Raw genomic sequence first — 22562 nt, forward strand, 5'->3', positions numbered from 1 at the left:
AAACTGAATGAATGACCTGTTTAGAATAAATTTCATATAAAATGATTGGCTTCAATGCTACATCTGTAAACTATTTATTTGGTAATTTGAAACCAGTGCACTCCACATTTGTTGATTTTTATTCACAGTCCTCACAGGGGGGTAAAGAATGAATCTAAAGGTTTAGTATCATGATTGCTTCACACCTCTGAGGAGTTTTATCTCATTTCTTGATACTTTAATTACCGATTTATTCACTGGTGACTAGTAAGGCAGTGGAGTATGAGCTCACACTTAATAAAAGGTAAATAAACCTTGGTCTCCCAGATGTATGTCATGAGAGCAGCTGAGCGCAGCATTAAAGCATATTAAACCCATATTTTAGTGAGCTGCAACTCTGGAACGTGATAGCTACTCATAATAAAAACAGTTGTTTCTGCTGTGTATCACAGAGAGCATACAGCTCATTATTTTAGACATATCTAGAACAATTTGATGTTCTCATTTTAGTTGTTTGGAACTAAGGTTCCTTACAAGAATATCTACATTTAGCAGTGATTTGTTCTGTGAAAAAGAGATCCAGGCAGTTGTCTGTAAGTGACAATGAAAGTGTATTGATGTTTCAATTTCTTCTGAAGTCTGATTAATCTATTAATTTGCTAAACTACTTAAACTCTTTGTCAAGTTGACTTAGCAAGCAAGTTCCAGCCTGAACAAAAAAGTGGCAAAGATTTTTATCCATTGTTGATATTGTAGATTTGGTCACCTTATAGAAAAGAAAGTCTGTTATCCTAATGGACTTATTTAAACAGTCAGAGATAGAAAACCATGAAGAAAATCAAGAAATCCACTTTAAAAATTTATATAAATTTATTTGTATTTCATCGAGGGAAATAAATACTTGATCCTCTAAAAAGCGTTAATACACTGACCAAAAATATAAACGCAACACTTTTGTTATTGCTCCCATTTTTTTATGGTATGAACTCAAAGATGTGAAACATTTTACACATACACAAAATATTATATGCAAAATAAATATATTTTAAATATATAATATATATTATATATTAGTGTTTATATATAAATATATAAACACTGTACACAATTCTTGGAAGCTGAAAACATTTCAGTTCTTGCATGGCCAGCATACTCACCGGACATGTCACCCATTGAGCATGTTTGGGGTGCTCTGGATCGGCGTTTACGACAGCGTGTTCCAGTTCCTGCCAATATCCAGCAACTTCGCACAGCCATTGAAGAAGAGAGAACCAACATTCTACAGGCCACAATAGACAACCTGATCAACTCTATGCGAAGGAGATGTGTCGCACTTCATGAGGCAAATGGTGGTCACACCAGATACTGACTGGTTGTCTAAGTCCCCTGACCCCTTCAATAAAACAAAACTGAAGATTTCAGAGTGGCCTTTTCTTGTGGCCAGTCTAAGGCACACCTGTGCAATAATCATGCTGTCTAATCAGCATCTTGATATGGCACACCTGTGAGGTGGGATGGATTGTCTTGGCAAAGGAGAAGTGCTCACTATCACAGATTTAGACAGATTTGTGAACAATATTTCAGAGAACTGGTTATTTTGTGTATGTGGAAAATGTTTCACATCTTTGAGTTCATACCATAAAAAATGGGAGCAATAACAAAAGTGTTGCGTTTATATTTTGGTCAGTCTAGTTCTTGTTCATTCAGACTTGTTAGAATCTGCCCACAGTATCAGTCCATCAGTCAGTCTCCAAACTCTCCAACATGGAAAAGACTAAAGTGCTTTCAGTGGATTTAAAGGAGAATATTGTAGACTTGCCCAAGAACAGAATGGACTACAAAACCATCAGCAAGAAGCTGGAGGTTAAGGTGACAACTGTTGGTGCAATTGTACCGAAATACAAGAACATGACCATCAATCTACCTGTTAAGGTTTCCATGATCATGAGAACAGGGAGAAACGGGCCTAAAACAACACAGCAGGAGTTAGTTAATTATCTCAAAGGAACCACAGTCAGCAAAAAAACCATTGGGAAAACTTTACTCTGCAGTGGTTTAACATCTTACAGAGTTTGCGAAGTCCCCCTGCTTAAGGCGGCACAGGGGGCACGCCTGAAGTCTGACAGTGAACACATTCATGATGTAGAAAGGGATTGGGAGAAGGTGCTGTGGTCAGATGAGACCAAAATTGAGCTCTGAATTGGCATCAACTCAACCCGTTGTGTTTGGAGGAAGAGAAATGCTGCCTATAACCCCAAGAACACCATCCCAAATGTCAAGCACGGAGGTGAAAACATGTGGGTTTTTTTTAGCTCTGTGCAGAAACTAAAGCAACCTACCCGCAGGGCTACTTCACCGTGTGGATGGGAGGATGGGCGGAGCTATGTACCATCAAATCCAGCGTGAGAACTTCCTCTGCCATGAGGCTTAAAATGGGCGGTGGATGGGTCTTCCAACAGGGTAATGACCCAAAACATCCAGCCAAGGCAACAAAGGAATTGCTGAAGGAGAAGCTTCTCAAGGACATGGAGTGGTACAAGTTTTTCGGTGCCCAACTTATGATTTCTTGTAAATAGCTTACTTGCTAACTTACGTACTAAGCTGAGAAGATTGGTGTGTTTTTCAAGCTTTTTTTTCTCAGGTTGTGTTTCTCGTTAGTCACTATCACATACAATTTGTTTTTTTGGTAATTAGTCTATTGAAGTTTGGGAACTTCATCAAGTCAGTGCCAGCTCCTGGTTTCAATTGCTATCTCAGTTTTGTTTTTATCAAGTTAAAAGTTCAGTAGAAATAAGTGAGCGTCCATCTCAAAGCCTTTGTCTCCAACATTAGGCCCGTTCCTCCACCAAATCCTGACAAAAGCTAAAGCAGTGTGCCATACAGAGCTCAATTTGTGTTTAACCACAATCATCAAGAAAATGCAAATATTTTTATTGATGTAACAAAATGGTGCATTTTTCTGTCAGCCTGTTGCAAAGACTTGTCAATTCTCATCCAACTCTCATCCAACAATCGATAAATATTACAGAATATATATATATATATATATATATATATATATATATATATATATATATATATATATATATATATATATATTAAGGTACATGTTTGAGCCAGAGTGGACTTCATTGAAGACGACCAAGGAGGACACCACTGTTGAAAGGAAATCATAAAAAGCGAAATTGGAATTTGCAAAAATGCATATTGACAAACCACAAAGCTTCTGGGAAAATGTCCTTTGGACAGATGAGACATAACTGGAGCTTTTTGGTGAGGAATATCAGCTCTATGTTCGTAGACTCAAAAATGAAGCATACAACCAAAAGAACACTGTCCCTACTGTGAAACATGGAGGAGGCTAAGTTCTGTTTTGGGGCTGCTTTGCTGCATCTGGCACAGGGTGTCTTGAAGTTGTGCAAGATAAAATGAAATCTCCAGATTATCAAGGCATTCTGGATAGAAATGTGCTGCCTAGTGTCAGAAAGCTTGGTCTCAGTCGCATGTAGGGTCTTCCAACAGGACAACCATCCAAAACACACAACCAAGAACACCCAAGAATGGCTAAGAGAAAAGCGTTGGACTATTCTGAAGTGGCCTTCTATGAGTCCAGATCTGAATCCCATTGAACATCTGTGGAAGGAGCTGAAACATGCCATTTGGAGAAGACAGCCGTCAAACCGGAGACAACTGGAGCAGTTTGCTCATGAGGAGTGGGCCAAAATACCTGTGGACAGGTGCAGAAGGCTCATTGACAAATACAGAAACCGTTTCATTGCAGTGATTGCCTCAAAAGGTTGTGCAACAAAATATTAAGTTATGGGGACCATCATTTTTGTCCAGCCCTATTTCATTAGTTTATTTTTTAAAAATAATTCTGTTAATCAACAACTCAAAAGGAATGGCTAATTTTGATTATTTAATTTTCAATAATTTTTAATTTATTGTTACTTTTGAACGTTTCAAGTCATTTCAGTGAGCATTGTGGACTTTCTTTCTTTAACTGAGGGGTACCAACAATTTTGTCCACCACTGTACAGGTGATACGTAAGAGAGATCACAAGAGTTTAGGGTGTGTGAGAAAAACATGCCTGTGTCTCACCTACTTCATCTTTATGTATTTTTTAAGTGTTCACTATGACCCGGTACCCGCTGCATGCCCGCTAAAATAAAAAAGTAACGTTTTTACGCTACTGGTTAGCTGAGGGGTCTACAACCTGGGCATTGTGTGTGTGCCACTTGCATGTGCCCCGTACGGGTTTTCTCCATTTGTCACCCCTAGAAAGCCTGTATACACCCATAAGGGCAGTTGTGACAAAGGCATTACGTGTCTGGATAGAATATCCTTCTTTCCATATCTTTTCTTCAAAAGAGACAGGTGCAGCCAGCACCCCCCAGGGAGCAGGGACGGGTAGGGGTGCAGCCAGCACCCGAACAGGACGGGGCTGAGGTGCATCCGGGACCACCAATGGCACAGGATGTGGTGCATCCGGGACCACCACCGGAACAGGACGGGGCAGGGTTGCATCCGGGACCACTACTGGAAGGGGATGTGGTGCATCCGGGACCACCGCCGGAACAAAACGGGACGTGGACGGGGACGGTGCCTGCGACGACGACCCCCCCCTCAGGGCAAGACGGCTCCCAGTATAGTCCTGGTGGCTCCAACCCCAGGCATACGACGTGAACTGGGCCTGGTCGAAAACCCAATATGACCTCGTACGCTCGGCGTCTTGGCAGTAGGCCTTCAGAAGCCGCATGTCCCTCTCTGCTGGGTCCAGAAAATAAGGCTGATCCATTCTGTCATGTGCGGGGAGGCTCGAGAGCCGGTAGGACCCAGACGCAGAGACGGGAGGCCAACGGGTTCAAGACTTGAAGGTTTATTAAACGAACAAAAAGCGCTGCCGAGCAGGATGACCAAACAAAAACGAAAACTTACTGTGACGTGACGAGAAACATGGAACAAGGACGCAAAGACCAGAGGACGTGAAACACATGACCAGAAGTTAATGGACCAGCACAAGAGGAAGGCAAAGACAAGACTTATATACAGGCAGGGCAGACAAGACACAGGTGAACACGATCAGGGCAGATGGGGACCAAAGGAAGTACAACTCAAGACATGACAAGACAGGAACCCTTTCAAAATAAAACAGGAAACAGAATCAAAAAAGACAGAACAAGAACTAAAAAAAAAACAGAGACAAAACAAACTCAAACCATGACAGCCATATGAATTTCAAAAGAACAAGACACTCCTACACTCTTTTTAAGATGCAGTTGCTCCTCTTCACGACCCTCTACAGGCTCGGACAGCCCAAAAACCTTGCAGCACCTGTCAGCCTTGCAAGCTACACAGAAAAGAACCGTCATGGAGTTAAGGTTGGAACTGTGTATTACAAGGAGCTTTGATTCCTAAACCACATTCATTCTACATAAAAGACTGAAAATGTTCAATCTGTCAGCGTTAACTTCAACAGGGACACGCTTTATTAAAAAACGGTGTTGTGAGAGCTGCAAGGAAAATGCAAAGAGGCACAAAGAAAATCTTTATGGCCAAAATGAAAAGAACAACTTTAAAGATACACAATCCTAACCACTGTTCTCAAAACAGCAGTTGTTGTTTTAAATTGCTGTAATCAGCTTGTCCACATAGTCAGCTGCTGTTAAAACCCTGTGATTTCTAAAAACAATGTCAATATATCACAAGTCTTTGTTCTGACCCTTAAATTGTGCCAGAATTTGGTTTAATTTAACTTTGTGATTACTGACCAACTGCTGTATAAAATAAAGTCCTCTCAGTTAAAGAAACCATAGGGAGTCTGCTTTAGCAGCTTTCTGGGCTCTTTAAAAGCTTGTGAAATGTTGGAACAAAAGAGCCAGGTAGAGGTAGCTTAACCCTTTGCAAGACACAAATGTTAGATACATTAAAAATGTAATTGTTTTCTTGACATGAGAGCTTAGAAAAGACTGAGTATAAACTCTAAAAAGCCACAGTCATTTTCAAGATGGCTTTGTTTACCACATACTCATTCTTTGGTCTTTTTTATTCTTCCAACGTCCTTACTGAGGTGTCATACTTTATAAAACAGCCTGCAATTACTTTCTGCGCTGTAAAGGTTTATAGTCCAATGCGTCTTTAATCAGAGACAAGCAGAGCAGCTTGTAAAAACATTGCCTCCTGTATATTAAATGGAATTATTTTCTCAAGATTCTCAAAACAAAGCCATTTTATTTCACCTTGCATGGAGAAAATATCAATTGTCTGGTTTTAAATCAAAGACTGTTTTTACCTATTTGTTCAAAGTAAGTGTAAATGAAGGCTCAGCTGAGGTCTTCGTTAATTTAGACAAAAGGAGAATTGAGATCTCATTGTTCTCATAATAATTATATGTTGTTTGCATTTATGTGAAGATCTTTCTTTTTTAGTTTTTCGTGTGAGTGTCATCTACCCGATAAGAGACAGAGATACATAGAGATATTCTTTATTGATCCCACGTTGGGAAAATTCAATTGCTACAGCAGTTCAGTGCAAAATAGGGAAAAAAAGAAGAAACAACAGCAATGTGCAAAAAAGAATGAAAGGGTGTTTAAAAATGTACAAAAATGCAGAAGTAATGACATTTAACAACAAGAAGAATCTACACCTACATACACCTAACATAACATATGTTATACGTAAAATAAAGTAAAGGAAAAGACAGAATATTCGGATGGGCTGTGGATGCATGATAACCGGTTTGTACATGCATATTTAAACTGTGGCATTGTACAATATTACAGCTGTTGGTATGAATGACCTGCCTAACCGTTCCTCCCTACATGAGGGGTGTAACAGTCTGCAACTGAAGGAGCTGCTCAGCGCCTCCACTGTCTGATGTAGTGGGTGAGAGGTGTTGACCATAATGGATGTTAGCTTGGCCAACATCCTCCTTTAATCCGCTTCCTCCACAGAGTCCAGTGGACAGCCCAGGACATAACTGGCCCTCCTGACCAGCTTTTTGAGTCTCTTTCTGTCCCGGTCTTTACTGCCTGCTCCCCAACAGACCACAGCGTAGTGGATAGCAGAGGCTACCACAGAGTCATAAAAAGTCCTTAAGAGAGGCCTACACACTCCAAAGGACCTCATTCTCCTCAGAAGGTGGAGGCAATTGTGGCCCTTCTTATACAGGGCATCGGTATTGTGAGTCCAGTCCAGTATCTTGTTGAGGTGTAAACCCAGGTATTTAAAACGGTCCCCTACCTCAATGTCTGAGCCCTGGATGCTCATCGGTGAGTATTGTGATGTTGTCCTCCGGAAGTCAATCACCATCTCCTTTGTCTCACTGGTGTTCAAGCACAGGTGATTACGCTCACACCAGTCCACAAAGTCCTTGATGACTGACCTGTACTCAGGGGACTTAATGGTGGAATGAATGAGTTCAGGAGTGTGTTGAAAGCACAAGGTTAGCTTAGAAAGATTTAGGGACACTAAGTAGACAGGAGTACGTGGAGATGTAGGACAAAGTTAAGGTGGGAAAGGCCGAACATGCCTTTGGTAAATGTATCGTAGAGTATTTGTAAGGATAATGTATTGTGTTGACAGGTTTTACAATTATGATGGAAAGATGGGACTATGAAGAGCTGATGAATGATAACAATGTTTGAGAGCACAGAGTACCGGAGGTCGCTGTTGTAGAGCAAAAGGTAGCAAATATCAATAAGAATGAATTGAAGAAGATGAGGAGCGGAAAGGCTTTTGCTCCTGATAACATAGCTGTGGAGGTATGGAGGAGTTTAGGAAAGAGGACTGTAGACTTTTGGTCTACATTGTTTTACAACATCTTTGAGAGTAAGAAATGTCTGAGAAATAAAGGAGAAATGTTCTGATGTCCATTTTTTTATTAAAAAGGGAAGACATTTGGTGAAAACTACAGAGAATTAAAACTTATGAGGTCCACAACAATATTATAGGAAAGTGTGGAAGGTTTACTGTAATTATTTTTCTAGATATCAATCTGCTTCGGGATCCTCTAGCAGCAACTGCTCAGATTCTGGGGAAGATGCTCAGCTGCAGGTCACAACAAGTGATTGCTGGTTGGGTTTGTTTCAGAAATGTGTTGCACAATACCAGAAGCATTCGCTGTGTTTATTCTGACTTAATGCTCTGAAAATCTGTCTGTGCAGAGGAATGGAGAGCAGCTGAAATAACTGTGCTACTCCACCGTAAACCATTTGCTCCTATACAAGTTCTTGTCAGTATGAGAAATTTCATGGATTTTTTTCAGTCTTCCAAGGTCAAACAAGAAAGGTTTTGTGTTTCCATCCTTAAACAGATGGTCTCTGTCTGTGATACCAACTCTCCATAACAACTTTGTCTCATGTCTTCATTTCATACAAATGGAACAAGTCGCCTTTATAGCGCAGGACTGGCAACCGGGAAACCAAGGTTCGATTCCCAGGGGGCACAATAAGCTTCTTTCAATGGACAAGACCCCTCATGCCACTGCCTCTCATGCCACTGCCTACCTATGTAGCCACAGGGGGACCAAAGTTTGGGTCTCCCTGTGCCGGTCCCCAGCCTAAATAAAAAACAGTTGTGTCAGGAAGGACACCCGGTATAAAAATCTCTGCATAACCACCTGTGCGAATCAGTGAAAGCTGATCGCTGTAACGTCTCATAGGGGATGAACTGAAAGGTGAGCAACAACATTGTTAATACAGACAAAAGAGTTGTTTTCTTAAACATTTTCGGTCAATGGTGTGCCTTATAACTTTTATCAAGGCAAATGCATAGCTTGGCCAAAAAAATTTTGAAAAACAATACTTATCTGATCCACTTTCATTTTTTTCTGCCGTTAAGTCAGACAAATGTAAACCGTGAAATAATTAAGCCTGCTTAGTGTGTTCAAACGTTAAAATATTAGGTGTTAAAAGGTTGGGATTATATACGCTCACGTCCACCCACTACCTTTCAAGCAATTAATCAAGCTCTATTTGACAATCATTATATTTAATTTATTTAATTTGTCTATGTATAAATATGTCTATTTATGATTGAGAGCAATTGTCAAGAAGGAAACATGCTTTTTTAATTTTTTTTTCTAATCAATTTATGAATTTCTATCATAAATAGATTTGATATCTCTATTGTTTTATTGCTGAAATTACTTGAACTAAATAAACCAAATCAATCAATCAATGAATCAATAACAATGTAACCGATCCTGTCTCTCCTGGACATTTTTAGAAACTATGATTGTTTATGTACAAACACCACAAATACTTACACACAGTATATCTGGAAAGCCTTTTATATAATACCCTCATCATTTCTGCGTCTAAAGATGACAGTTTGGGGCTGTGATACTGTATCACACTTTTGTTTTCCACACTTGCTTCACCTCAGCAGACGACGGGGGAAAAATGCACATCGTAAAGAATGTTGAAATACTTCGAATAGTTCTTAATCGTCTCTGGAGTAAAGGTGTATGCTTTCGGAGCAACATATGCAGAGTAAGCAATCAACAATGACAGGAATGAAGGAGTATCGGTGCACTCAACATTTAGAAAAATAAAAAGTCACCAAAATTCTTGCTTTTAAATCTAAGTTTAAGAAAAAAATGAACATTTTTGTTCATTATAACTTACTATTTTTAAAATTAGGAGAAAAATATTCAGAGTTGAGACCCAAATGTCATTTCTCCACCATCATTACCCACACAGACAAGCTGAGTTCCTGTTTACGCCCAGTCAGAAATGACTTCCCCTCTTGTTTTCTTGGTTGGGTAATCACTCAGGTGTGTTGTGGCAGAAACGACTTGTTTCCATTCAAACGTTTTGGTCCAAGTTTAGAAATCTGAAAACATCCCTCACTACTCCTCCACTTTAGCATGTAAATACATAAATGTGCTTTGATTTGGAATAAAAGAAGATGCCATAGTAAAAAGATGGGTGATGATTGAGCATGATTATGAAAGAGATGATGATAATAACAGTGAAGGTGATGAGGAGCGTAATTACTGGCTGTGATGGGGAATGAGAAGAAAAGCAGTTGTTGATACTTTAGACAAAGCTGTCAACAAAATTGAGGGAAGCTGATTTGAAGCCCACAGACGAGCCCCAAGCAACAGGATCAGAGCCGAAAGCCCCAGAGCGGCTGCCTCCCACAAAGAAGGGAAACAGGAGCCCCATAAAGGAGCAATTACCAAGATGGAGGAGTGTGGGGTAAAGGAGAGATCACAAAGAGTCGGAGGAAGAGATAATAAGAGGTGACAAAAACCAGACTGGATGAGAACTGAGCCACTCATCCGTTCACCACTGAGGAAACCCAACTTCTCACACAAAATCCTGGCTTTTCATCCCGCTGCACATTCATCATGTGTCTTTGAAACTTCACTCACCAGACACCCAAACCCCAATCATAAACACCCTCCCTTGAACAGCGTCTCTGAAATCCCCTGGTGTGCGATTGTTTAGCTCGGGCTCTGTCAAATCAAAGCCAGTCGGCTAAAGACTACACAAAGGAAAAAGCTGAGAAAAAAGGGACCCATCAATCTATGATGTGAACCAGATGGTATAGATGCAGCTAATGGACACCCTAAAGATACATTCCTAAGATTTCTTGTGCCTGAAGTCCAAACAAATCCACAAATATTCTCAACCTTAAGAACCTTTCCTTTTCTTCTACAGCCTGCTAAGCAGAGGACCCTCATCAAAAGGAGGCTGGTTGCTGAAATGGCTGTTTGAAAGGAGAACTCCATATGCATTGTGTGTGGCAGTGATAGATACACTCCAAAAACCGCAAGATACATTTTTTTTACAGTAAATACTGAGCTGAGCATCATTTATTTGTGACTGTAAACTTGGGACTGTGAACCTCAAATGTAGTGACAAGTAACAAGGAATTAAAAAATATATATTTGTCAAGCTTGAATCAATATACTCTTAAGAAAATGGAATAGCAGTTGTGAAATCTGTAAATCTAATTTCTTTCAAGTCAAGCACAAGATTTTTGTTCATTTATAAGTAGAAACACAATATTTTAACAACCAAAAACACCTTCGTTTTTCACAACTGACACTAACTGTTTTTAAAATGGAAATTTAACAAGTAAAAGGGTCAAATTAACCAACATTTTGAATAGCAGAGAAAAAATAGTTGCAGTTTTCCTGCTGAGCTGTTGCTTTACATGTACATTCGCTTCAGGCTTGTGCACGTCTAAAATCACACGTCAACGTACATTCTTGACAAATTGACAAATTTGTTCCCCATTTTTGACACTTTTTGTTTCTAAAAAGTATTTTTTCTGTGTTTATTTAAAAAGGCTGACTTAAACTGCTGCAAAACAGGAACAAAGATCAAACCAAGCAAAAAAGAAAAATTAAGGCTTTTATCAGCCATGTTGGTGTATTTTTATATTAACCTAGCAGTGTCCAGTGGGTGACACTGAAAAGTTTTTGTGTGTGAAAATGGGGAAAAAAAAGACAAACCAAAATACAAAAAAGTGCAAAAAAACAATGATCAATGATCTTTTGATCGTTTGTTTTTCCTTCTTCAACCTCCAACTACCTGAACCAAACTTTTCAGCGGACTTAAGGCAAATGAGAATCCCATGCAGTCAAACGAGGCGAAGCAGTCGATGTGTAAACGGACCTCGATGACATTTGCTGCTCAGATAAAATCTCACATGTGAGATTTTATCTGAGCAGCAGAATCGATTTGTCTGCTGGGAGTTCATTATCTTATTTTTTACCTGAAAAAAAACTTACAGACAGAAATAATTGCGAATAAAAAATGATTTTTGAAATGAAAATTGGTGTACTGAATTTTTAATCAAAATATGAGTGCATGTCACTTCAATCACATAAGTACATTTTGCATTTATAATCTCTAAACTCAGAAATATCTAAATTGGAGTAGTCATTTTGTTTCATTCATTCTCATGAAAAAAATAATATATATATTCTTTCATGAGATATAGAAAACTTCCCTCTCACCCTCCGCGGGTGGTTTCTCCTCCAAGCTCGGGTCCTCTACCAGAGGCCTGGGAGCTTGAGGGTCCTACGCAGTATCTTAGCTGTTCCTAGCACTGCGCTTTTCTGGACTGAGAGGTCTGAGGTCTTTCCAGGTATCTGTTGTAGCCACTCCTCCAGCTTGGGGGTTACTGCCCCGAGTGCTCCAATTACCACAGGCACCACTGTCACCTTCACTTTCCATGCTTTCTCCAGTTTTTCTCTGAGTCCCTGGTATTTTTCCAGTTTCTCATGTTCCTTCTTCCTGATGTTCCCATCGCTTGGCACTGCCACATCCACCACAACGGCTTTCCTCTGTTCTTTATCCACCACTACAATGTCTGGTTGGTTCGCCATTACCATCCTATCAGTCTGGATGTGGAAGTCCCACAGGATCTTTGCTCTCTCATTCTCTACCACCTTCGGAGGTGTTTCCCATTTTGACCTTGGGGTTTCCAGTCCATATTCTGCACACATGTTCTTGTATACTATTCCAGCCACTGGATTGTGGCGCTCCATGTATGCTTTCCCTGCCAGCATCTTATACCCTGCAGTTATGTGCTGGATTTTTTCAGGTGCCTCTTTGCACAGCCTACACCTTGGGTCTTGTCTGGTGGGGTATATCTGAGCCCTTATGGCTCTGGTGCTCAGGGCTTGTTCCTGAGCTGCCAAGATGAGCGCTTCAGTGCTGTCCTGTAGGCCAGCCCTTTCTAGCCATTGGTAGGACTTCTTGATATCAGCCACTTCAGTTATGGTCCGGTGGTACATCCCATGCAGGGATTTGTCCTCTCATGAGGATCTGTCTTCCAGCACTGCATCGTCTGCTCTCCATTTCCTGAGACATTCACTGAGCACACTGTCAGTTGGGGCCTTGAGCTTGATGTATTTATGCATCTTGGATGTTTCATCCAGGATAATGGCTTCCACGCTCACTAGTCCTCAGCCTCCTTCCTTGCGGCTAGCATACAGTCTCAGGGTGCTGGATTTGGGATGGAACCCTCCATGCATGGTGAGGAGCTTTCGTGTTTTAACATCTGTGGTCTGTATCTTTTCCTTTGGCCATCTAATTATTCCTGCAGGGTATCTGATAACTGGCAGTGCGTAGCTGTTTATTGCCCGGGTCTTGTTCTTGCCATTGAGCTGGCTTTTCAGGACTTGCCTAACCCGTTGGAGGTATTTAGCTGTTGCAGCTTTCCTTGTTGCCTACTCCTGGTTGCCATTTACTTGTTGAATTCCAAGGTACTTGTAACTGTCGTCAATGTCTGCCATTGTGCCTTCTGGGAGTGAGACCCCTCCTGTGTGGACTACCTTGCCTCTCTTTGTCACCATCCGGCTGCATTTTTTGAGCCCCAATGACATCCCGGGAGTCAATGTCATGCTTGCTCATAGCATATAGCTTGATGTCATCCATGTAGAGGAGGTGACTGATGTTTGCCCCATTTCTGAGTCGGTATCCTTACCCAGTCTTGTTGATTATTTGGCTGAGGGGGTTCAGACCTATGCAGAACAGCAGTGGGGACAGAGCATCACCTTGGTATATCCCACATTTGATGGACACGTGTGCAAGTAGCTTGCCATTTGCTTCAAGTGTGGTTTTCCACAGCTTCATCGAATTTCCTATGAAGGCTCTTAGAGTCCTGTTGATGTTGTACAGCTCCAAGCATTCAGTGATCCACGTGTGTGGCATTGAGTCATAGGCCTTCTTGTAATCAATCCAGGCTGTGCACAGGTTGGTGTGTCGTGACCTGCAGTCTTGAGCGGCTGTTCTGTCAACCAGGAGTTGGTGTTTGGTTCCTCTCGAGTCTCTACCAATGCCCTTCTGTGTGTTGCTCATCCTGTCCAGTTTTTCATACCTGAGACTCTTTCTTGGATGTCTGCCACTGTAATGGTTACTGGATTCTGTTCAGGGAGGTTTCTTCCTGTTGTTTTCTCAGAGAGACCAGCCACTGGGCATTGCTGTTTTGTGCTGTCTCTTTCTCCAATACTGTTCAGTTTGGAGCCTTGGTGGGTCTGATCGGCTGTTTTGACCCTGCCACTGAGCGTACACTTTTGCAGTTTGAGTTGCGAACAGCCTGTTTATCCGTCTGGCTTCATTGTCTCTTGTGTACCTCTTTACGCAGCTGCTCAAGGCTAGGAGCCTTTGTTTGACTGTTTCCAGTGCTTCGGGTATGGGCATGTGGCTGTATCTCTAAAGTACTTGCTTTCTTATTGTACCTCTTTGAGTCTCTGTCAGCTTACTCATATCCTTCCGAGTTGCCTTGATTTTGGCCTCTAACTGTTACTTCTGTGGTGGGTATTGTTTTCCATGCTTGTTCTTATAGCCAAGCTTCTCAAGGATCACTTTTGCTGAGGTGTAAACCAGTTCATTGATTTCTGTAATTGTTATGGAAGCAGCTTCCAGGAGACTTTCAGGCGGTACATCACTTAACGGTTATAGCTGTCAGGGTTGCCTAGTGCTCAGCTGGGGTTGTTGGGGCTGTGTACCCAAGCTCAGGGTGGGAGTGTGGTATGGCCTCCTCTCTGACCTGCTGTTCTGGCTCTCCCGTGGTGGTTTTGGAATTGGATTGTACCGCTTCAATCTCAAGTTGTGATAGGAGTTGCCGTTTGTGGATATTAGAACATTGGGCTACCAGTTGTTTGGCTTGATTGTGGGTTTTGAAGCATCCATTCATTCCACTCATTCATTCTCTGCATGAAACACATCTGGGTGGGATTGCTTGAGTAGTAGCATTCTAATAGAACCTTGTTTTTACATCTAGTCCATGTTCCAGTAGCCTACGTTCCATCAGGATGCTCTGGTCCCCCAACGCCTGACGCAGACCTTGTTTGGCTGAGCAACATGGTGGTTCATTGTCTCTCATGTTATGAGGTAGGCAGTACAATTTCAACTTTTCCAAGGGATTTCAAGCTATCGCCACCTAACTCTGTCAGCATCATTGAAAAGGTATTTTAGAAAAGAAAAAGAAGTTTGTTTTAAAGTTTGCAGATTTTGAATGGCGTTAGCTTGGCAAGCTCACAGAAGAAGCGTTCCCCCATTGGTTGCATATTATTTACCCAGTATTGTGAAAGTTTAATGCATTAATCCCTGGTTTAAGATGAACAGATTATTTGCACATGTTAGAAATGTGGGTATAGTTAACAATAAATCTCCGTTGCCGAGGAAATCCAAACGTTTACCTTTGTAGATTGTTTTTAACATTACATGGACCTGTTTGTCAAACCCAGGTGATCAGAAATGGTTGCTATGGAAATAACATCAACAGAAAACCTGTCAATTTGAAAAAAATATTTTTGTAATAAAATTGTTGCTCAGACCACGTTGACCAGGTGTGTAGCAACCATTCAGCCAATGAGGACAGGTCAAAAGAGGGCAGTGGGGGCGGGCAACACCTGAAACGCTACAACCTTTTTTTTTCAAAAGACACAATTTGTGGCATGCATTTTAAAAACACAAATAGATTTTTTTATTTTCCATTATCAGCTGTTACCCTGGAAACACCACAGCTCTGCCTTACAAGCCCTTTAATAGCCTCAGACATTGACCAATGTCATTATTTTAATTGAAAAAACCTGGAGCCAATTAATGGGTTGATTGATTAATCAGTATACAACCATTTGTAAGGTCCAATTTCGAAAGATTCCCTTGAAAGGGCTCTAATTTGAAATCCATATCCCATATCCAGAACAAAGCGACCTTTGTGTTTGTTTTGTCTGCCTAACAGCTGCACATTTGTAAGGAGAGATAGAGTAACACCCCAACAGTTTCATGAAAATATATGCACACGATCAACGATGATTGAATTCATAATCAAGCCATGTGACAGTGTTCTGCTCATTAGATGTTTGCTAAATAATAGTTATGGATATCAGCATCCAACTGGTTTCAACTGACTGATCAAGTGTGGATGAAACCGTCTATGCCGAAGCCAAGTCTCTGAATCTCTGAGGTTCATTAAAACTATAAACTGCTGTAATCTACAAAGATTAGATTCCTTCATTGAACAAATGCATTTGTTATAGTCCACTACATACTGAATCAGAAGTGGCTCTTTGCTGCATGCAGCCATCATCATCATCATCATCATCATCATGTCAGTGTTGTTATGTGGTCGTCTGCTGCTGCAATAACCGAGTGATAATGAGGACAGGATTCTGCGCCATAAAAGTCATTATATCTATTTCTGTTAAATCAAGTGAGTAAAAGCGTCTGCAGAGATCTTCAGCTGCTTGACTTGACAAAGCAGTTTCACCTTATCCCGGCAAATGACACTGTTCTGATAATGAGGCATGACAAGTTTATCTTTGTTCTCACTCGCTGAAGAGAAAAATGTGTGAACATCTGAAAATTTCCCAACACCTTTAAGGCTTTCTTGAAAGACGAAAAGAAAATCACAAAGTGCCTCTTCTGTTTCTGGTCAAACTTTGTCAGGCAGCTGAAGAAACATCAGATAAAAACTAATGATAACGCTGACAGACTGATGTCCCTATTCTGGTTCTGATTTTCTGACTCAGGCATCACGGACAGTTTTCCCATCGCAGCTATCATTCTTGTTAGTGGGTTCTGTCTGCAGTAACAGGGCTGTGTTTAACCTCAGCGGCCGATCGAATCAAACGCTTCTCATTCTGAGCACTCAAAGCAGCCTCCCGTTTCAGATCGATGGAAGAAACATTACATCTAATCAAAGACTGATTACTTTCTTGAAATTGACTGCAATTGGCTGCTGTGTCACTCTGCGATGTAAACCGTGTTTGGTTTCCAGTGATAACCAAACAGAAACTGACCTTTAATTTCTAAAAGATCAATCATTCTTACTAAGACAAATCGCAACCCACAGCTACCCTTTTGGTTAAAATGTAGTACCTGAGTGCAGGGTTTTGTCAGCTAATTAAAAAAACAAAACAAAAAAAGTAGCATGTCATGTGCTGCATATGCTGTGTGTTATCAAAGTTAAAATTAGCATATTTTTACAAAAGAGGCTGAACAAAGAGAAAAGCAATCCTATTGATGCTTAAATCATATTGTATTATTTTGATAGTTTAGTGACAGAATTTTTTTCTGCTTCTTTTTGTCATATCTACAGTATTGACTAGTTGAAAAAATGTGTGCAAAAAAGAAGAACTATTGGTGAATGGAGGACTGGGTATCAGAAATAATTAAAATACATGTAAAGCTACATCTCTCTTAGCATTGCAGGTTCAAGCAACCACTTTCAAGGAAAAGTCTTTATAGACCGGCATAAGTTTGCGTGTCAGGCTTCCACTTTCATAAATGTCGTTGTCGTTACAAAATTTTCAAAGCGCGCAGCCAATGAAAGGGTGTTGAAAGTTAAACCAGGTCAAACTTTGACCAATCAGGTACTTGGATTTGGTAGGGATGTATGGATGGCGTCCCTTTTAATTCACAAACGTGCAAACTGATTTAACCCTTGTGCTATCTTAAATGACCCCACCCTTACATTGACGTGTTCTTCCTACCATGACAAAGGTGGATAAAGGTGGAAAGATTTCATGTAATCCATGGACACCAGTGAGGTTCACAAATCACTGAAGAAAAAAAGGTTCAGCGCACTGTCTAGTGGGTCTAAATGACCCAACTCCCAATGGTAAAGTGCCTAGGATAGCACAAGGGTTAAAAATGATAAAGGAGGAGAAATTCATGATTGGAGTTTGTGCTCAGACGGAATTCTATGTTTTCTATCGGAATAGAGCTGTAAACCAGAAGATGGTGAGTATGTGTGCGAGAGTGCATGGGTGGGACGGACCTGGGGACTGGCTCGCTGGGATCCTCTGGGGCTTTTCCTCCCCATCACAGAGGGGGGAGGGCATTGAGGGGTTTGGGGAGGGGGGCTCAGATAATATGGCGGGGGAGGAGGGTTGTAGTGGGTAGGGTTATGGAGGGTGGCTGTGGGTGCGCGGCGATCTCTGGGTTGCACAGGTCGGGTCCCGGGGCTGGCTCGCGTAGACGGGGCGCCGGTCGGGTGGTGGGCGACTCATAGGTTCTCTTATATATATATATATATATATATATATATATATATATATATATAAGAGAACCTATATATATATATATTATATATATTATGTATATTTCTCATAGGCCCTTGTCTCGGTGTCCTGCCGCCTGGTATGGCTAAGCGCTCCTGTCCTGTGGCCTGGGGGCCAGACGTCGGGTTTGCCTATGCCTTTGGGCGTCGGGGGGGCCCCTGTAGGGGGGCCTTCTCTGCGCCTGGCTGGGTGGGCGATCCCCTCCCCTCCCCCTCCCGTGCTGCCTGGGTCCGGATGCCGGGGGGTTCCTGGCCTGGGGGTCTCTCCTCCCCTCTCCTGGTCTGGCTGCGTAGGATCTGGTTCCCCTTATGAACACACGGTTCACCGTGTGTTCATAAGGGGAACCAGATAGACTGTCCACCGGGGAGCAGTCTATCAGCTGTCCCCAACTTACCCCCTTCCTCATATAACCTCATAATAGGGTGAGGGGGTGGGGGGCTTAGCCTGCGATGAGCCTTGGGGGGGGGGTTTACTAGGCAGTGGCCCCCCTCCTATGGTTGCCGTATGGAGTGGGCCCCCCCTCTTTCGGTTTTATTTGCACTTTAGACATGTAGGGCCCTTGGTAGGGGGGTGCTTGGACATCACTGCCAGCAAGCAGCGGATGTCCTCCTAGCACCCTACCCGCCAATTTTAACCGCACCTTAGACATTTAGGGCCCCTTGGTGGGGAGGGTGAGGGGACGTCACTGTGAGTAATCAGGAGATGTCCCCTTAGTGCCCTACCCGCCAATTTTAACTGCACCCCCCTTAGTACACACACCCCTCCCCCCTTAATATATACATCCCAACATAAACACACACACATGCACACACACACCTTCTCAAACACACATACACGCACACACATGTTGCAAGGAAGGTGGGACCTGGGTCCATCTGTCCCCTGCCTCTTCCCTGGTGGGGGGTACGGGCCCCTTTGCAACGGCGGCTGTGTCCCCGGGGTGCCGGCTTCCTGGGCCCGGCGGTGCTCTCTCCGCGCGGTGGGGGGGGTTCACATTACATCTGAGCCGGGGGTTTCTGGTCCCTGGGGGGTGGGTTCTGGTCCTTGCTCCTGGGTGCTGGGCCCCGCCAAATTTCCAACTGTGGCCGAGCCTGGTCGGGCCATATTTACAACACCCCTTGTGGGCCCTCTTTTTTTCCCCGGGGTTCCCCCCTCCTGGGCGGGGGCGGCGGGCCCCCTGTCTCGCTCCTCCCTGGACCAACCGTGGGCCAGGCGGGTGGCTGCCTGGAGTGCGGAGCGGGTCTCCCTTGGGGGATCCTGGCTCGTACCTGGGGTTGAGGCGGGGGGATGCCCGGAACTCCTGGGTGGTGGTGGGGTGCTCGTTTGGGGCTGTGGGCGTCCTTCTCCGGTGGGGCCCTGCGTTGGGTTCTCCCGGCGCGGCGGGGGGGCTGCTCTCCTGGTTGGGCTGGGGCGGCGCTCTCTTTGCCTCCGTGCCTCCCTGGCCTCTGGCTCTGGGGGCCTTGCGGCGGCCCTGCTGGCCCTGGCCTGGGTGGCGGGCTTGGTCGCCCGGGCGGCGGTTGTTCCCTGCCGGTTCCCGTGTGGCGTTGGGGGGATTCCGGCTGCCGCTGCTGCTGCGGTGGGGGTCTTGGGGTGGGGATGGCTGGGCACTCTCCCTCCTTCTTTTCACGTTCCACCATCCATTTGAGAAGAACATAAACACTCACCTGAGCACTGGTGTTAGCTCACCTTTGCACTAACAGTTTGCATGACTGAATGACTGAAATATTTCACACTAGTTGGTTTTAAGGCATAAGTATGCGTGTAAACACTATCTGTTTTGTGTACATGTCGACAGGTGGACATTTTTGCAGCTAGCAGGTGTGTTTATAACATTTGAGTGTGTGTGTGGACAGGCCCCGCCCTTTTTGTACTACATTTGAACCTTACCATAATGATTAACAACCAGTAAACTTGTTGCTTTATGCTGCTTCATGGTCTTACCCCCCTTCCCCTCCTATTATCACCCCCTACCCCCCTTCTCTCTAACGTCCCTCTCTCTTCTTCCCCTCTTTCCTTTTCCGTCCGGTCCAACACCAAAGATTTTCAGACATGATTGAAATCAATAAAAATTAATGAAATTAATAAAGTTTGGCCTCAATTACAAAAGGGGTTTATTCAGACATACCTTTGGTTTGTCTGAAGATTAATAACCCCTCTTGTTAAAGTAAAATATGTCCAACACAAGAGGCCCTCAGCTCTCATCTGTCTGCCCAGCTGTTGGACAGGACAAGTTAAGAAGGAAAAAAAAAAATAATAAAAAAAAAATGAACACACGGTTCACTTCGGCAGCGTGCATGTATCTGCACCCCCACGTGCACGTGTACACTGCCACACTGCTCCCTGTCTGCTTCATCCCTCCTCCAAACCCACAGTGTATTGATGGACAGATATTTTCCACTCATATTAGTGTCAGAATAGGCTCCGTGCAAGTAACTAAGGAGTTCTACTTCCGCCGCCTTGAGTGTGAGGCCGACCATTTCCGGTTTGCGACTTCTATAGCAGCGACACGGCAGATTTTGATTGCGAAAGATGGCATATTTCACCCGTTGTCTACAAGGTCTCCCGAAAATCGACGTGAACGACATCTACAGGATTTTCGACCAGTGCGTGGTTACATGGGCAAAATATCGTATCGAAAAAATATAGTGTCGAAAATACCGGAAGGGAAATGTGTCCCATTGTAAACAAACCTTTGCTGTGACATATATTTATGCAGCAGCTCGGTAATATACGAGGCGATCTTCCAAACGTGCTTTTATTAATGTTATGAATATTATGAAGTGCCTGTTCGCTCATCATTTTATATTTAATCCTAGTGGTCAGTGTTTTTTTTTTTGTGGAATAAGTACGGAGCTGGAAGAAGAACCCAGTGTTAGGCTAACAACATTAGCCTTTTGATGGACCCAAAATCCAGGACGAACCACGTAAATGTCTGGGAATAACATCAGCCTTTATTTTGTCGGGGCACAACTAGAAACACAATTCCGTGTGATTTTTTGGACAGTTTCTAATGACTGAGACGGCTGTGTAAGCTGGCGGCTCGAGCTCTGCTCTGTTCTCGTGAGTCCGGCAGCCGCTAACCCAGAGCGGCGGGTCGGCTCGCAGTCCGAATTCTCACACATAACAAAACAACACGCACATGTAACAAAGCACCCTCCCCTCAAACACATTAATAAATCCGGCTGCTCTGCTCAGAGAGGTTTACTCCGTCCACTGGCACCGGAGCCCGAACGCAGAGCTCGGATGCCGGGTCCAGACATCAGTGGGCACACATCCCCCCCGCATCTCCCTCGTGAGGGGTGAAAGAGAGGGGAGAGCCAGCGGGGCGAGAGCGGAGCGGCTGGTTGGTCCCGTATGAGCTCCAAAGCTTTCTCTCAGTGAAACACCATCTATGCATGACGTAAAGAGAGCAGTATTGACACATGATCTGAATGACCGTTTACATGAACAACGATCGGTATACCCAGCTATCTCGATCGTAAAGAAATTTTGATCCGAACGAGTCTGACCGGGGCAGAGTATTCCGAACGGTGTGTTTTACATGACGCATTTTCTTTCCGATTGCTGCAAATACGAAACACGACTCGTCTTGCTTGGGGTGAAGTCCTCCCGCCATGTTCACCATCCATTCGGCTCTCACCGACACATATACTGGAAAGCTATGAAAGCTTGTAGTACTGTTGTACTTTGACAAATTCGCACACGGGTACACAACAATGTTGTGATGTCTTTGTCACACATTAAAACACCAAACGCCTGTCTTTTACCCGAAATCCGCTCCTATTTACTCAAAACTAGCAACTCAACAAAACTCCCCACAACAATAACACGACCAACAGGAAGTTGTCTGCCTTACACTCGAAACACGGAAGTTAACCGGAAGTTCTATCGTGCACGTAGGCTATTTCACCTTTGATGTAATATTTGTCTTTCCAGCAGATCTTGTATAATCGTTACAGCTTAAAATAATAATCTATTCAAATCAGTACTTGTATCCCCAACTTTCTCACCTCTCTTCCTTTTACTCTCTTCCACCCCCACCCCCCCTCACATTCTTCCCCTCTCCCTCCCCACACACACTAAATGTAACAAATAAAGAAAAAATAATACAACAAAAAGGGGTTTTACAAACCTACATTCTGGTTTCTCGAAGCTATACAACCTCTTTTGTGATAGTAAAACCTGTCCAACACAAAAGGCCTTCAGCTCTAATCTCTTATAAAGACTGGAGCAAGATCTACGAGTTCATCGCTTCAGCATTTCACACCAGGCCTCTTCCAACTCTAAGTGGCAGATATGCACTAATAAACAAAAGAAAAAGGAGAAGAAGAAGATGAAGCTCCTCCCTGCTTGTCCAGTGTGAACACCATGGGCAACATGCGCGTTCAAGATTGTGTTTATAGCGTTCTTGAATATGTTTCACGTCAGGTTGGTCTGGATCTTAATTGTTTTAAGTCCCTCTACATTCATCTTTTTCTCAATTGTAGAAGCGTTCCCAGTGTTTTTTTTAATCATGTTGATGCTGATTTTGGCAAAAATAAAAAA

This window comes from Oryzias latipes, chromosome 10 (assembly GCF_053564925.1).
Source record: "Oryzias latipes strain Hd-rR chromosome 10, Olatipes_Hd-rR_3.1".
Taxonomy (NCBI): domain Eukaryota; kingdom Metazoa; phylum Chordata; class Actinopteri; order Beloniformes; family Adrianichthyidae; genus Oryzias; species Oryzias latipes.